An 18,516-nucleotide genomic window follows, 5' to 3' on the forward strand; every position below is an offset into this window, starting at 1 on the left:
AAAATTGAAATATATAAGCTTTAGTTAAATTAAGTACATACAACCTAGAAAATCATAAATTGTGAGGTTTCATCACCTCCTATTTTACTACTTTTTTCTACTTACCATGCTATTGAGGTTATTTATGTCTACTGTATCTGTATGGCAGTGTGTGTGTGTGTGTGTGTGTTCTGGTCCTGAGAATTGAACTCAGAACTTGGGCCCTGTCCCTGAGCTTTTTGTTCAAGGCTAGCTCTCTATCACTTGAGCCACAGCTCCACTTCTGGCTTTTTGGTGGTTAATTAGAGATAAGATTCTCATGGACTTTCCTGCCCAGACCGGCTTTGAACAGCAATCCTCAGATCTCAGCCTTCTGAGTAGCTTAGATCACGGGCATGAGCCACCGGTACTGTCTATGTGGTATTTTTCAAATGTGAAATAACCTTTAGATCTCATAGAGAAATGGTTGCTGTGTTTTCCATCAACCAATCAGAATTCATTCTTTTCTTTCTTTCCTTCCTTCTTTCTTTCTTTCTTTTTTTTTGGGGGGGTCCGGTCGTCGGGCCTGAACTCTGGGCCTGGGCACTGTCCCTCAGTTCTTCAGCTCAAGACTAGTGCTCTACCACTTGAGCCACAGCACCACTTCCGGCATTTTTCTTTTTGCTTATGTGGTGCTGAGGAATCGAACCCAGGGCCTCATGCATGCAAGGCAAGCGCTCTACCACTGAGCCACCTTTCCAGCCCCTCAGAATGCATTCTATGGTTGCTTCTTTCTGCAAGGATGCAAAGTAAAGTGCAGTTTCACCTGTTAGTGATGCTTAAGAGTCATCCTGACATAGTCCTGTTCTTCCTAATATCCACTAGCAACATGAATAAGCATCCGTTGCATATCTATGATAGGTTAGATCCAATTTTAGCTAAGTGACATGAAACATAGTTTCTATTCAAAAGGAGCTTCTGATTAAACTGAAACATGCACAGAAGAAAAATAAGTGAGGGCAGTATAATGTGGACATTCCATGCTTTCTCTTCACAGCCCTTGTCTTGATTATACTTAAATATAGGTATACACACAATACTTGTTTTATGCTGTATTGTATGTTAGATGATGAGTTCCATCATTCAGGCTTACATCAATATTGTCTCCTCAGAATGCTTTCTCCATTCGATCTAAAGCATCCCTTCGCCTATTCTATGTCATTTCTTAGCTCATTTTCTTCCTACTATCTGCCAGTATCTGAAATTTTCTTTTTCTGTTTTATCAGTTGTCTTCCTCTGTAGGCATAACTTTGTTAGATCTGGAACCATGCTGTGCCTGGTACTGGCTTCTTTCTCCTTTGGTTGTGTGCATTTTCAATAATATGATGAAAGAGTGAGGACAGAGTGCTGGGAGGGGTGTATTTGGAAATATACCTTAGACAGTGCTCATTGGTGAATGAGGCAGTCTTTCCTACCAGGTTAGTTCCATCCAGCTGTGGATCAGATCAATTTCTTGTTCTCCAGAGCCTGGAATATAGGTACATGGTAGGTCTTCTGTGAATAAAAGAGAGGAGGAAGAAAGGCTGTGACAAATGCTTGCATCTGGGTACATAAAGGGTCCAAGGAGAAAAACACAGATGTAGACCTGCTGATTCAGAGATAAAGAATTAATTCATTGGAGTCTGGTGAGGACATCTGTAGAAACAGGTAGTAGACATCCTTTAGAGAATCTCAAGCACCAGTCCAGAGCATTGAGAAGCTATCCAAGGTAAAGCTAGAAATGATGGCAAGTCTTTGTATCTATCTCAATCCATCTGTTTATTTTTCCATGTACTATTTTATTTGGGGGGGGAAAGAGGTATGATTACTTTCTCTGTTACCTCACTTTAGTGGTACAAATCTATTAGCCTTAATAAAGCTTATGTTTTTTACTACAACTCCTTTGTTTAAAAAATAATAAAAAATCATACCTAACATATCTACTTAGCTATTATAAGGAGTCATACTAACCAGAAGTGGAATTAGAAAGAAATAAGACAACCCACGAGTTACAAACAACTACCACAGCATTTCTTATGATGGAACTTTGAGAAGTCAGATAAATTGTCTGGAACAATTTGGCCAGAGCTATGAATAAGAGACAAAAAAGTAACTGTCAGCAGTGAGGGGGAAAGCATAGGAACATGGGTTGGACAGCAAATGGGTCATCCCTGGATATGAGGGATAAAGAGCACTAGCAATCTTGAAAAAGAAGATGTCTATGAAAGATGGAATACTGTTTCTTCCCACCAGTTTGTCATATTGAACCAATATTTTCAACCCATAAATCTAACTTTCTCTTCATAGTTTCTCCTTTATTTCCCTGGTTAAACAGTGTACCTAGAGATACATGTAGAATTGTATCTAAATGTATGTCTTTGTATTTCTTTATTTTTATATTCTATTCTATGCCTCTGTTTGACTTTGGATTCACGAGACAAGAGTTAGTCTCTGAAATATGTTGTCAGATACTTCAGATAGACTGTTTAGGAGCTCATTTTAGGATTTGGAGAGCAGAAATGCCTTAGGAATAGCTTGGTGTGTTAGGTTTCTCCTTGTTATGCTGTGGAAGAAGATCCTTTGTGACTGAGTAGCATGAAAGGCAAAGACAGGGAAGGTAAAGACAGGTTTTACCTCAAGATCTGACTTCGTGTCTATGTGCAGAAACCAGCTCATTATAATCAACATGCCTCTCCACATTAATCTGGGTCATTCAGTGTTGCAGGAGAAAGTCTCAGTCAGCTGAAGTTTATGTTGTAGTCAGGCATTTACCCACAGGGGTGGAAAACATGCTTGGCACTCTGTAGCCCACAAAGGAAATGTTTTTGAGACAAGCATTGAAAATCTCTCTAAAGTTAAAGGACAGAAAATATATCTTGTCTGGTGCTTAAATTTATTATCATGTTTGGTTTTTTTGTTTGTTTGTTTGTTTGTTTGTTGCTTATATTACCATTTAGCTTTTTGACTGCTTAACTTTTTGTTCCCCTAAGTAAAAAGGGGAAAGGTACTTTGTCAGTCAGGGTCTGTTGCTCAGAAGGAATTGGAAGGAGAATTTTTCAAGGACTTTGTTTGTTTGTTTGTTTTTTGTTTTTGTTTTTGTTGGTCATGGGGCCTGAACTCTGAACTCGGGGCTTGGGTGCTGTCCCTGAGCTCTTCAGCTCAAAGCTAGCACTCTACCACTTGAGCCATAGCCCCACTTCCATTTTTTTTTCTGCTTATGTGGTGCTAAGGAATTGAACCCAGGGCCTTATGCATGCAAGGCAAGCGCTCTACCACTGAGCCACCTTCCCAGCCCTCAAGGACTTTTTTATAGAGGCAAAGGGAGGCTGAGGAAAAAAATATAGCCATGGAGGCACTAGCATCAGCCATAGTGAGAAATCTCTTTTCCTGATGGCTTCAATGGCTTATGGGAGCTGAAGTAGTGAAAGGAAGAGATCTCTGAGGGAATCCCAGAGGCAACACTATTGCTAGAAGTCCTCTGGTGAAGCAGCAATGGGTGGGGAAATATAATAACATACTTCTCTTGCTCTCCTTCTGTTTGTGCCTCACCTTAGGCATAGGGAGCATGTGAAACCTCCCCCTTGTAAGGGATATGGCCCATGGCAGTTAGCCCATGGAACACAGAATAGGGCATGAAAGGCAAGACAGCATTCCTGGGGGCCCATAACACTGAGTTTTGCCAGTTAATATCAGGGTGCTTGACATTCCGGGTAAAAGGAGATTTTGAGTTGGTAGTTTCCCTCTGAATAGGACCATTCAAAAGAAAAGTGAACAGTGGAAGGGAACCTGTGGTTGCTTTTTTTAAAAAATACATAATGAGTAATGGAATCATCTAGATCCAGCCTAGGGATAAAAGAGGAGAAGATCACATATACTCTTAGACTGGTGTCCAGAGGCAGCAGACAATCCAGATTTGAGGCAAGTGCCCTGTGTCTGGAATATCTGACCCACTCTTTCTAGAACATTGCTCCATTTAAAGGAATTCAGGCAAGGGTTCATTTAAATAAGAGATCTGGGTTGTCTGAGAAATTATTTTGGCCAAAGAAGAGTTGAATGAGCTTGCCAGGTCTTGCATTTCCAAGTACTAGCCTTTATAGCAGTACATTCTCATCTTGCATGCTCTGATCAGAGTCTGACATGTGCATGCTTACATCTGGGTTAACCAGAAGTCATCCTGCTTAAAAAGTGGGCTTACCAGGCTGGGAAGGTGGCTCAGTGGTAGAGTGCTTGCCTTGCATGCATGAGGCTCTGGGTTCGATTCCTCAGCGCCACATAAACAGAAAAAGCCAGAAGTGGTGCTGTGGCTCAAAGGGTAGAGCGCTCACCTTGAGCTGAAGAGCTGAGAGACAGTGCCCAGGTCCAGAATTCAGGTCCATGACCGGACAAAAAAAAAAAAAAAAAAGTGGGCTTACCTGCCTCAGGCATGAATGAGTAGGTTGGTAAAAATTTTGTGGAAGGCAAAAAGTACCTTTCAGACTCCAAAACAATATCTTAAAAAAAATTTGTACTGGTCCTGGTACTTGAACACAGGGCTTGGGCACTGTTCCTGAACTATTATGCTTTTTTTTTTTTTGCTCAGGGCTAGTGCTTTACCACTTAAGCCCAGCTTCACTTCTTACTTTTTAATTTTTTATTGTTATTATAAAAGTGATATTCACAGGTATTGCCATTTCATACATCAGATAATGAGTAACATTTCTTTTTGGACAATGTCACCCCTTCTTCCACTCTCTCAGTTTTCCATCCCTCCCATAAGTTGTGCAGTTCTTTTTCCACATAGTGTCTACTGAGTACCACTGGTGCATTTGCTCACCTTTTCCATTTTTAGCTTTTTGGCAGTTAATTAGAGATAAGAGTCTCACAGACTTTCCTGCCCATGTTATTTTTGAATGGGAATCCTTAAATCTTGGCCTCCTGAGTAGGATTAACAGGCATGAGCCACCAGTGCCTGTCATCAATGCTATCTTTTAGAGTCCAGTGTCTCACTTGTTTTTTTCCTGCTTTGTACTCATCCACTCATTCAATAAATATTTAAGTGTATTGTTGTCAAGAAGAGCTAGGATATTGCTCAACTTTAGCATACTCTAATTTATGCAGTGTAGCCCTTTTTAGTCACTATATTTGAACCTATGGGGCATAAAGATGAGTCAAATATGGTCCTTACTCTTTAAAGACAAATAATAGGACAGATGGACAATATATCTCCACTACAAAACTGGACTCCTCAACAATCTGTGGAGTTTCAAAGGATACAGCTTTAGTGTTGCCCTTGGCATTGTAATGAGGTTACATCCACAGTGTTTACTTGAACTAGGTCAGCAAATACCTGTATGAAAACATTAGTGCATTGTTACCAAATTTACAGAAAATATTTTACCTCATTTTTCCCTTACATATGCTTCTCTTGGGCATTTAAGGATGCTCAAGACTAGTATATCCCAGAGAATTTTCCTTGGACTTTACTTCCTGCAGAACTCCTTTTTTAGCAGACAAAAAATTCTGAGAGAAATTGTCTTCTTTGGAGATCATTTCTCACCTCCCAGTTATTCCTTACCTTCTAAGATGACTACATTCTCACTTTCATCCCCATCAATCACTATAAACCTCAACAGTATTAATTATGGGCTCCATGTTGCTAGAACTATCAATGTTTCCATCCTTAACTTGCTCAACTCTCAGCAAAGACTTATTGACCTCAGTTTCTTTTCAAATCACTCATTTGCCCTTGGCCTTGTTAAAATATACCCTCCAAGTTTTTCTTCTAGTTCTCTGTCTTTGGTTACTTCTTGGTATTTTTCACTGTATTACCTGACTCTTGTGATCTCTAAGTGTAATTACTAAAAATGTTTCCACTTTTTCCCCTCTCTTGTCTCTCCAATCAAATCCATCCCTATTCATGGCTTCAATGATCACCTGTACAGTCATACTCAAGTGTATATCTTCAGGTATTCCCATTGGAATGTCTAAAAGGCATCCAGAACTCCATTTATGCTGAATCCATGATGACCCATCTCAAAACTGGCCTTTTCTTTGGTGAAGAATTCTATCCAGAAAATGTAGATTCACTCTTTCAAAAAAATACAATTTTAAGTGGGTGCTAGTGACTCATACCTGTAATCCTAGCTACTCAGGAAGCAGAGATCTGAGGATCTGAAGCCAGCCCAGGCAGGAACATCTGTGAGACTCTTATCTCCAATAAACTACTTAGAAAAAGCTGGAAGTGGCTTTGTGGCTCAAGTGGTAGAGCACTAGTCCTGAGCATAAAGAAGCTCAGGCCTAGGCCCTGAGTTCAAGCCCTAGGACCAGCAAGAAGAAAAAAGAAAAAAAAAATCTATCTATCTATCTATCTATACATACATACATACATATGAGATTATTGTTACTATTAAGGTGTTATCCCGAGAGGTTACTATTTAATAAGTCAGGTAATGAATGCATTTATTTTTGGACAATATTGCCACTTCCTTTGTTTTCCCCCGTTACTCACTCCCATCTCTGTTCACAAATTGCATAGTTCATTTTCTACATATTGTCTACTGAGTTCCATGCACTTTTTGTAGGTGTATTTTAACACCTTCTCTCCAATCTTCCCAAACACTAAATTCTCTTTAGCTTACATGAATCTCTCTGCAGTCTGTCTCTCCAAACCCACTACTATCTCCTAAATTTAAGCTACCATACCTTTCCTTGAACTCTAGCAATGACTTGGGTTATGGATGTCATACTTGCTTTTTCTTTAGTAAATTCTCCTTAGGACTGCCACAGTGATCGTTTCAAAATACCATCTAAGCATGTTACCTCTCCTCTTAAAATAATCTAGTGGCCTCCTGCTGCCTGAAGGGTCAACATCAGCATTGTTCACAAGGCCCATAGGCAGAAGAGATGTTGTTCCCACTCCCTGCTTCAGTCCCAGCCCTCTTTTTCCTTCCCTTGTTCGGCCACAGTGGCTTTCTTTCTGTTGTTCCGCCTTCTTTGAGCCAGTTGGTCGCTAGTCCCTATACCTAGAAAACCTCCTTGCTTTTGCTTACTTAACTAACTTTTAGATTTCAGCTCAAACATCTCAGGAGTCTTTTTTGAACTCAGGCTAGATAAGGTTGTAACAGTCTGCTTTCTTAATTTTATCATTATATATGTTTGTGTGATTACTTGATTGATATGTGTCTTCTATAATATTTGTGTCATGAGTCCATTTCAATGTGCTTCACTAGAGGATTTCTAGTTAGTGCTGGATACATAGTAGGATCTCAATAAAAAAAAATTGAAGGAAGGAAGCTTAGAGATATTTTGCAACCTGGAAGGGCCTGGGGTGGGGGGAGTGTCTGAGGGTAGATAAAGCAATGGCCTTTGGTATTGCTCTGGAGAGGTGTGGATGATTTGGTAGGTGGGTGGATTGTGACAATGTTGCCATGTGCAGGAGAGAATGAAAAGGCATGTCAGAGACAGAACTTGTCTCCTCTGTAAGGCTATATCATATGGGGTAAACACAGGAGGCAGAAGTCCTGATTTCTAGGTCTAGAGCTGATGCCAACTGGCTTGTTCTTTCTCTTTCATTCTACATGCCATCTGTAAAATCATCGAGTTTTGTTATTAGAGCAGTCACAGCTTTTCCTTGTAAAGCACCAATATCTCCTTTGGGCACTTCAGATAGAAATAATTTCGTTGAAAGGTTACTACACAGCTCATGATATTACCAAGAAGCCCTGAGGATCAGACCTAGAGAATGAGGAGGAACAAGGAACACCGTGCAGACAAGCCAGGGCCAGAATCTCCCGAGGTCCAGACTTTGGCCACTATGTTGTACATTGAGCATTACTACTTGCACCTGTGCCAGGAGTGGGCATCAGATACTTCTGTTGCTACCATCAGCCACACTGCCTGTGGGGACTAGATGCTGCTGTTTGATGATACCTTCAGAAAGAATTGCACATTCTTCCTTCTTTGTGTCACTAATTCCTGACTCAGAGACCTGAGCAGGTGCACATGACATTCTGAACTAGGTCATGTATTAGAGCCTTGGCTGACAGGGGAACCAGGAAAACAGAACTGTCTAGGGAATGAGGCAAGCTCAAGCTCCTAGCTACACTCCTAAAATGAAGAGTTCCCAGGGTAGAAGTCTGAGGATTTAGACTCTGGGCAGCCAATAAACACTTAATGTCCAGTACTAGGCTATGTCTAAGGACCTCTCAGTGCTGATTATCTATGTATCTATCATCTCGATGAGAAAGGATACAGGTCCCCTTCAGCCTCAGCTGCCTACAAAAGCCATAGCATCATTGCCTTAGCACTGAAAAAGAATTGTTTTCCTCACCCTTATTTCTAGTTACTTCAGAGATATACTCTGTGTGACCTTGTATTACACACTTAAATGACCCACTGAGGCCAGCCTGTTTCTCCAGGCTATACAATCCTAAAAATAGGGCATTATTGAATAGCCCAATAACCTGGTCAGAGCTCTGTCAGCCTCTTGTTGATTCATATATTTAGTGAGCACATGTTCTATCTATTGGAGTATCTATTTTTAAACTTGCCAAATGTCAATTCTCTCTCAAATGTCAATTCCGAGTCATGTCAAAGACATGAGAGATTGTTTTCCTGACAGAATTTATTCTTCAATATTAAAAGCACATTTGTCACTAATGATTCTCTTTGGTCAGAAGTAACATTTAAATAATTACTGTCCATACTCTTTTTTTATTTGAATGAGAGCTAGAATCAAGAAGAAAAGGAATTCTGGAAAGTATAGGGTCTAGGATCTAGCAACAATTTATGCATCTTCTTTAAATGCAGTTTCTACCATAGCACCTTTCTTTTGTGACATTTAAAGTAGCCAAGCTACCGGAAAGAAGCAACCTTTTAAAATTATTCAGCGTGAATAGCTAATTCTGGCTTAATTTGTTACTACTCCAAGGTAACACAGAGGTGTGAATGTAAAGTAGTGTGACTGATGCCTTATCCTTCTTCCCCAGAGATCTTGCAGATTTAAATTTAATGCTGAACTCCTGCAAGATTCCTCTTTAGAAAGAGGTCTGAAGACATCTCTTTGCTCAGAGCACTTTCACAGTGACTTTTCCAGATGTGGTTCAGTTTCCTGAATGCCCTCAGTGACAGCTTTTGGAGCATTAGGAAAAGGTGCTGTCCACTTGTTGGTGCTACCAGTGGGGGGAGATGTTGTAGTAGTAGTAGTGGTAGTAGTAGTAGTAGTAGTAGTAGTAGTGTAGTCCAGAGATGATTTGGGTTCCAATAACTTCCATTTAAGCTCAGTCTTACACAAAGATCCAAAAGCATCAGTTTTTTCATGTTTGAAGTGTAGGAAATGATGTTTCCTTTAGGGGATTGTAGGTACTCAGGAATTAATATATGCAGAGTCCCAGCACCTTGTAAAAAAAATCAGAAAGTGTTAATATCCTTTATTCCACTATTTCTCTCTCCTACCTATCCATTTTTTTCAGGGTCTCAACATATAGATTAGGTTGAACTCGCCTGCTTCAGCCTCCTAAGCAGGCTTACCATCCCAGCCTTTTGTATGCTTACTGATATTCTTCCCAGTTTGTCCTTCATTTTTAACCCTAATTTTCTACTTCTGTGTGTCCAAACCCTAATATCCTTAGAGGTCTATTTGAAATAATAATACTGATGAACAAGAAGATTGAGCTATTTTACCAAGGTCTCACAGCCTCTCATGAGAGTAGTAGAGCTCATCTTTGGGCATGGACCATCAGATGTCAGTGTCTAGAGTCTCCAGTGTCTATATTACAACATTAGGCTACATTATTCATGTGTGTCAGCACCTCTACATTCAGCTTCCATTTTCTGCCAGGCACCTGTATCTCATCCCTGTAACGCTAGCCACTCAGGAGGCTGAGATCCAGAGTATTGAGGTTTCAAGCCAGCCTTAGCAGACAAATCCATGGGACTGCATTTCAAAATAAATAAACCAACCAGCAAAAAGCAAACTGGAGGAATGGTTCAAAGGGTAGAGTATTAGCTGAGCAAGCAATCCAGAAAAGCTTGAGAAGCTTGTGGCCTTGAATTTAAACCTCAGTACTGCCCACAAAATTTTTAAATCCATCTCCTTCAGGAAGCCTTCCAGATCCCTTATTGGAATTATTCCCTCTTAATGGAGCTGTGCCTCAAAGTGGTAGAGCGCTAGCCTTGAGCAAAAAAACTCAGGGACATTGTCTAGGCCCTGAGTTCAAGGCCCATGACGAACAAAAAAAAAAAAAAAGAAAAAAATAGAAATATCCTCTTCTGCTTTTGATTGTACATACTCACATTGAAAAGCTTTTCTAGTCTGATCACTAGTCTTATCTATCTGCTAAATAGAATGGGGGGGGGGAGGATTATTTGGGGCTGAGTATGGTGGTACAGGAACAGGGAAAGCAGAGGTAGGATTATTGTCTAAGGCTAGCTTTGACAAAAAGCATTTTTTCCCAACCTTTTCTGGAAAACAATAAAAGCAAGAAAGGCGGAGGACATGGTTCAAATGTGCCTGAGTTCAAACTCCATTGTTGCCAAGTTTTTTGGAAAAGATTTTGAAAATAATAAGTGTTTAAGAATACAATAATTTTAAAAGGCAAATCTGATTATGTCTTTTCTCTGTTTCACTTCCTGTAGGGTAAAAACTAAAGCCCTCAACATGGCCAGCAGGTACTGAGTGGTGAGTTGGTTACTCAACCCTTCTTAGATCTCCTGGTACTGTGGCCCCTACTGCTCTTCTGTCAACAGTGGCTTTTGTCCCTTTTTCTAACCATCTTACCTTCTCAGGATTTTTATTTGCTTCCCTCTCCTATGGCTATGGTCTAAGGCTATGGTCTTTTTCTCCACCTTGACTTTGGATCCTGTCCTGAACATGTTAAACATAAAGCTTGTTACATTACCTCCAGTCACCCCAGCAGCTGTCTGGCCAGGCCTACCAAATCTGTAAGAGAGACCAGAGGGGCAGTGCTCTCCCTCTCCTGGTAGAGTTGACTGACACTCGCAGAGGCCTTTGGGGCAACAGAAATCACTTGTCCAAGCCAGCTTGCCCAGCTAGGGAGAGGCGAGCTCTGACTATATGCCAGGCATTGATCTTCGCAGCAGCATTTTCTGAAGGGACATGTACCCTTCATCTCTACTTGGCTTGGACATCCTGACTACCAGCAGGCCTGACTCAGAGCCATCTTGCCAAAGAGGAATTTTGTGTTGCCTCATTGGTTTAATTTTATTTTCTTCCCAAATTCCTCATCCCAGGCAGAAATACTTTCCAAACAACTTTTGTAACATGGGGGAAATGAGGAGTAGGTAGGACATGAAAGAGATCAGAAAAAGAACACTTAAGTTAAAAAATAGATTCGTTCTTCATTTAATGATAATATATAATAAATAGTCTATACTATTATAATAGGTAACATTTATGAGATACCTGCCAGGTCCCAGGCACTGTACTAGGAGTTTATACATATATTTTTTCACTCATTTACTTTTCTTAATTATAGTTCTATATTAGGCCCTTTTGTTGTTCCATTTATACATTAGAAAGCTGGGGTTTTGAGAAGTTAGGAAGCTAACTAGAGTTAGTAAACAGCAGAGGGAGGCCTGTAACTGAAAGTCGGAGAGTTCCCTGAGTTGTTTGTCTTGGGAGATGAGACTAAGTACATTATAGTTTCCAGTGCAGTTCAGCAAAGAATGGTTATCTCCAAACAGCAGATTCCAGAAAGATCTGAGCACATACTTCAGTATTCTCTCCCAATGTCCATGTCAATGACTTTTCCTTTTTAAGCTCACTAGGAAGCAGGCCAGGTGTAAAGAAGAGAACATGAGCTTTGGAAACACTTGGAGCTCAGTGTGAAGCAGAATTCAGCCTCTTCAGGTAATAATTTATGTAACCTGACTCGGTTTCTTTGAAATGATTTATAACTGATAGGGCATAGGCTAGAAAACACAATGAATTCTTGTACCGTGTGACCAATAAAAGGTAGTTATTAATGCAGTACTGATATGAAGAGGTCTCCCAACACTAGTGTTAACTTCACTCCTTTATTTTATTATCAGTGGATAATTGACATTTGTACAAAGGCATGCTTCCTCTGGAAGGCCCCATCAAAAAGAAAATGCTTGGGGCTGGGAAGGTAGCTCAGTGGTAGAGTGCTTGCCTTGCATGCATGAGGCCCTGGGTTCGATTCCTCATCACCACATAAGCAGAAAAAAAAGCTGGAAGCGATGCTGTGGCTCAAGTGGTAGAGTGCTAGCCTTGAGCTGAAGAGCACCCTGCTAGCAGAGCACCAAGGCCCAGAGTTCAGGCCCACGACCTGACCCAAAAAAAAATGCTTTAGGGGAAACAGATTAAATAATTATAATCTAAATTATTGTCCTGTTTTATAATTAAGCTATATATTTTATAAGCTTTGTGGGAAGTGAAATGCTCACTTGTAAAAATGCCTTAAAGTAGTAATACTAACAGTGGCAGCCTTTACTTACTTAGGAACTATTATGACTTGATGTCTTTTATTTCATCATTAACTTTTGTAATAATTCTATGGTCTAGTTTTATTGCCATTTGATTTATGACACTTAGGAAGAGATTAAGCAACTCATTGAAAGCTACGTGCGAGGAAGTGGTAGAGAAAGGATTTGAAGCCAGGCTTGTCAGGAATAGAAATGTGTTTTGAAAGATGGTTGTACCACCAAGATACCAGGTGGGGTTCCCCATACATGTGAAGTCTGGTTAATCTTGACCTTAAATACCATAGCCTACTACATCACAAGTCCTTTGTGCCATTTTCCCTGCCTCATTGCTTTGCTCAAAGTCCAACCCTTCCACAGAGCTCTACAAACAACACATAGGTACTAGCTGTTTTATTAGCTTAGTTTCCTGCAGTTTGGGGGTGGTCACATCATAGTCACTCAGCCCACTGCCTGCTTCCTGTTCCATATTCTCCCTTTTTCTGGTCTCCTTCCTCTTCTCCCTCTGGCTCATATACAAATTCCTCCCTTATCTTATGTTGGAGAAACAACACAACCCAGGTACTCAACTGTATATTTTGTCAACAAAGGTAATTACCCATAGTTGGCAGAAGTCTGATGAAAATATTGTTCTGCATTAATTTTATGAATATTAGGCCAAAATAACATTTATGTTCCTGTCCTTTGGGGCAAAAAAAGTGTGTTTAACTAATAATAATTATAGAAATGTAAAGATAAGTATAAATAAACACTGGTCTACAAGTAGAATTTGAACAAATGAGACCCCACTATTGCAACTAACAACCAGGTGACCCTTGAAGGATTTTAGAGACCCTTGAGGATTTTAGGAACAGGTTTATTCCATGTGTTTCTTTCTTTCTTTTTTTTCCTTTTTAAAATTTGAGATCATACTAACAGCATTATGGAAATCAGAAAAGGGGGGACAAAGAAATATAAAAGTTACAAATGAGACAAAATTTTAAGATCTGGCTTGTTGGAGACAGTGGAATACAGGAATGGATTTAAGGAGCTGAGTTTATGGAAGGTAGTAACCAATGAAAGTTAGTAATTAGGGAGCGAATCTGGAACCAGGGCATCAACTAGTCCTGGTTGCTTAATATTTTACCAGTTGAAAAAGTGAAAGTTTAATGTCCTGTGAACCCTCTAGTCCCAGCCAAACCAGAATTGTTGGTCTTCTAGGTTTATGACTCAGAAGAGTCAAGAGTTGGCAATGTTGTTCATTAAAATGAACACTAGAAGCCAGGCATCAGTGGCTCATGCTACTCAGGAGGCTGAGATCTAAGGATCATGGTTCAAAGCCAGCCCGGGGAAGGAAAGTCTATGAGACTCTTATCTCCAGTAAACCACTAGAAAATCGGAAGTGGCACTGTGGCTCAAGCTGTAGAGTGCTTACCTTGAGCTGAATTGCTGAGGGTCAGTGCCCAAGCCCCAAGTTCAAGCCCCACAACTGTCAAAAATAAATAATTAAATTAAATTAACACTAGGGTTTTGGAGGGAGGTCAGATAATGGGAACCAAAGTCCAGTTGGGTTGGAGTAATGTTCTGTAGTAGAGTAGGGTGACTATATTTTTTAAAATTCATTATATATTTTATGAAGAAATAGAAGAGAGCACTTTGGTGGCTCCCAACATTAAGGACTGATGTATTTTGGATGGATATGGTAGCTCAAACCTATAATCTTATCTACTTAGGAGGCAGAGATTGAGGGATTGAAGCCAATGTGGGTATAAAAGTCCAAGAGACTATCTTGGCATGGGTTATCTCATCCACAGGAAAGCACAATGGCTGGGTGTGATTGCTTTTGCCTGTCATGTCAGAAGCACAGAGAACCACAAATAGAAGAATCATAGCTGAGTATGGACCAGGCAAAACAGGACTGGCAGGAAGTGGCGCTGTGGCTCAAGCAGTAGAACGTTCGCCTAAACTGAAGAACTCAGGACAGCGCCCAGGTCCAGAGTTCAAGCCCCATGACCAAAAACAAACAAACAGAAACAATAAATATTTTAAAAAAACAACAGAACTGGCCGTGTGGTTCAAGCACTTGCCTAGCAGGTGAGAAGTTCTGAGTTTAATAAAAAAAAAAATGAAATGATAAAGTTGGTAAGGAGAAATGCTAATTTCACAGGTTTGACCATTACATATTATGTTCATATGTGGAATGATCACACTTGTGCTCTATAAATACATGCAATTAATTTACAACTATTTATTTAAAATATTAATCTTCCCCCAAAGAACATAGATGGTTGGTGGGAGGTGGTGTTTGGTAATTATTCAGTCTTAGATAAAACATTTTGATGCATTAGGGGTGGTTTAGAGTCAGGATAATAGCCTGGTAACTAGCTGGGAGGTGAAGGTTGACAATAATAAGTCATAAGTACTGCCTAACAAAAAAGGCAAAGATTACTAAGTACTTATTATGAGCTTGTTGTATATATGTTACATGTTTTGGTCTCATTTGAACCCCTACTACATGGAAATTATTATCTCCATTTTATAGTTGAGGAAACAGAGGTACAGAGGTGATGAGGAACTTGGTCAGAGTGAAGAGTCAAAAAGTTAGAGGCAAGTTTGGCACTGTAATCCTAGCTACTCAGGAGGTGAGAACTAAGGACTGAAGTTCAAAGTCAGCTTGGTAAGAAAGTCCATGAGAATCTTTATCTCCAGTTTACCACTAGAAAGACAGAAGTGGTGCTGTGGGGTAGAGCACTAACCTTGAGTGCAAAAGCTCAGGGACAGTGCCCAGGTCCTGACTTCAAGCCCCACATCCAACAAAATAAAGTTAGAGGTGGGAGGCATAGCTCAGTGGTAGAGCACCAGCCTAGTAAGCACAAGGACCTAAGTTCAAACACTAGTACCATAAAAAAAAAGGTAGAAGTGCTGGGACAAAGCTCCAGCAAGGATGTTCTTTGTATTTTACATTAGCTCATTTTAGCCTATGAATGAGAGCACTGGGGTAAAGAGTGAGACCTCATCTGAAGAAGAAGAGGATCAGTGCATTGCTGCTGAACTCAGTTTTGTGACAGTGACAGCACTTTAAGACAGAGCTAGGGTAATGGTCTTCTTTATATTGTTACAATATGGTCATGTCAGGAGCAACATAGCAGCAATATAATATGGAGTCCCAGCAAGGACAAAATATAATATGGAGTCCCAGGAAGGGCAAAAGAAGTCTTCAGGTGCTATGAATATATCACATGCCTGGTGCTGGATCCCATTCAAACAGGGATAACCCCAGCCCAGACCTCCCAGGAGCATCTAGCATAGTGGAGACAGATGCACATACAGACATTTCCACTAAAAGACAGTAAAATGGATTGGTTGCTGATAGTCTACACTGCTGGATACATGGGAAAAAGAGGCAGTCCATGTAGATTGGACTGGGGTTTATGCTGGAGGAAATATCAGCTGAACTATCTTGAGGGAAAAAAGAAGGCAGGACAGAAAAGATATTCCAGAAGGGCAAAGACGGGAAAGTATGAAAGAAAGTATGTTGACAGACACATCACCATTACCAGAAATGAAGTCTGAGATGGGCACAGAAGCTGATGGGACCAGAAAGGAAGCAAGAAGGCTAACAGTCTCAGAAGGGCTTTGAAGCAAAGACATAACTCCAGATTTGTGTTTTTGAGTGAACCACTCTGAAGGCAGTGAGGGAAGGATACTCTGGCTGCTTGAAGGGGTAGGGTGCTTAAAGGGATGCAGAGCACATGTGCTTACATTCTGGGTTCTCTGTCTCCTTGGCTAGGCAACTCCACACTGCCAAGATTCAATTTGCTTTTCTTTAAAGAGAAGGTAACAAAATCTACCTTGAAGGATTTTTTGAGGAACAATTATAAAGTGCTTAACACAAAGTAAACACTTTGAAAGCTGGAATTTTTCATTCGAGCCAGAGATAATGATCCTAGAAGTAAAAAATGTGATGGCATAGAGCGAAGAAGATGAACCAAACTTGAGAGAAATTGAGTGAAGAAATTGTGTGAACTTTTCAGGGATCTTGGTAGCATATGTGGTTAAGAGAATCACTTACAGTTCTATAGTTATTAGCAACAGCAAACTAATGATGACTAACTTCAACAGAAGGGAAAGTAAGTAGAGGCAAATGGCCTAGCTCTCAGCATAAAACAGAAAGCTTTGCTCACCATATCTCAGAAAGGACAGCAATGACTCTGGGATCCAGGACAATGCCAAAACTTCAATCATTTATGTCATAGCTTTGTATCTCTTTTTTTCAAAGATCTTGTAGATCTTGACCAGTTTTCCCACACAAAATGCATTGGACTAGAACTTGAGAAATACAGGTCCTCAAGGGAAAATTAGGTGTTGTTTGTAGGAATTGAGGGGAATGAAGCTGGGTGATAAAAGCAATTAATATCCTAGGTATCACCATCACAGCTATCAGCAGTGCTGTTTATTCAGTTCCCCCATTCACTGAGAAGGAGAGATAGATGAAAAGTTCAGCAGTGAATACATTGAGTTAGATTTTTCATGTGGACATGTATTACATTGTTACTGTTGTAGAGCTCTCCCAGGAATTCTGAGATGGAGATGTGGAAGTGGAGGTTACCAGTTGACAAGAGGTTACCAGTTGACTAAGGGAAAATAATCTAAGAAGAGATGCTAAACTGAAAATTGACCCCTGAAGAAGTAAACACCTGCTAGAAAAAAAGGAGAAAAAGTATGTTTTGGAGCATGAAAGTTTCCTTGAGAGACAGAAGGAGTGGGAGAGAGTGGAGGTAGAATCTCAAGAGTCAGGAATTCCATCAGTTAGGCTGGTCAGCCATCCCAATTTGCCTGGAATTGTCTCAGTGTTTGGCCCTAAAAGTCCCATGAAGCCTGTCCATCAGGACACACCTGGAGTCAGCAGGGTTGGGAGTGTAGTGTGAGCATGGAACAACAGTTATTGGAATTGGCTGTGAGGGAACATAGGTATCTGTGGCCAGAGCTGGGTGGTAGAGGTAGAGGCCAGAAGGAGCTGAAGGATGAAGGGCAGAGGAAGAGGGACAATGGAGAATTCTGGGAACACTCTCAAGAGTGGGAAGGATCCCTGGGATATCAACTGTTTTTAGGGAGGAATTTTGAGCAAGTTGATAGGCATATTTCAGGTAGAAGAGAGACATCAAGGTTGGATGCTGCAGAGAAAAGTGTCCATGCTAAAGAGCCAGGTTCTTGGGAAGCAGAAGCTAGCAACAAGCCAACAGGTACAGGAAAGACAAGGCCTCATAGTGGTGATGTAAATTCTTGTGTGGTGGGAGTGAAGATGTGGGGCATCTGTTGTTGTTGGGAATGTGTGGATGAGCAGGAGGATGATGATGGGGATTGGGGGGGGCGTAGAGCAGCACATACTAGTGAAAGCTGTCAGTCTAGATCATAGAGGGAGAGGCCAAGAACCAGGCTTCCCTGACTGTCAGAGAGGTATCCCTGAGACAGGTAAGATAGGAGAGGGTGGTTGGTGATGAGGTGATGAGAGTGTTTTAAGCCAAGCAACAGTGGGCTGAATCGGGTGCTGAGGAATAAGCAGAAAGGGGAATTTAAGATATATAAGTAGACCTATGGTCTCTCCTGCACCAGAATAGTCTATAGGGACCATTCTGCCATGCTGCTTAGCCTTAGTAAGTGATTTCACCTTTCTGAGCCTGTTTCCCCTCATAAGATGATGTAACCATTATGGTATTCTCTAGTTATAATCATGCATGATTATGAAAACTAGTGTATCCTAGCCCATTGGGCTTTTGAGTAGGTAACTTTCTGTACTTTCTATTCTGGAGTTGCTTAGCCAGTATGAATCATTTTCTGCTCAGGAGGAACAAACTCTGACAACAAGATGTGACATTTCAGCTTATCAAGGGTTCCTGGGAAATGGTAGTTCCAGCTTCCACTGGCCAAAAAGTTTATGTTTATGTTACTTTGCCTCAGGGGTCCCAGTAAATATTAACCAACACACTGGATGACCTTGGATAAGCTATGAAAACACTTCACCTCCCAGGTTTACTCAGCCACCTCAGAAAAGCAAGTGGTTCAGGTACTCACTGGGCCACTAAGAAGTGTGAATCAGAA

At 40.7% G+C, this 18,516-nt stretch overlaps 1 long non-coding RNA gene across 1 annotated transcript in view; it reads left to right on the forward strand.

Annotated features, from left to right (window-relative positions):
• LOC138803227 (uncharacterized) overlaps positions 1-18,516 on the forward strand; it is a 46,002-nt gene that overhangs the window by 17,416 nt on the left and 10,070 nt on the right. Inside the window, exons 4-5 of the long non-coding RNA XR_011364911.1 lie at positions 10,612-10,654; positions 11,756-11,845. This is a non-coding gene — a long non-coding RNA (uncharacterized lncRNA). The remainder of the gene's footprint in view (positions 1-10,611; positions 10,655-11,755; positions 11,846-18,516) is intronic.

The sequence above is a fragment of the Dipodomys merriami genome, unplaced genomic scaffold (assembly GCF_024711535.1).
Source record: "Dipodomys merriami isolate MVZ:Mamm:240054 unplaced genomic scaffold, mDipMer1.0.p SCAF_34, whole genome shotgun sequence".
NCBI lineage: Eukaryota > Metazoa > Chordata > Mammalia > Rodentia > Heteromyidae > Dipodomys > Dipodomys merriami.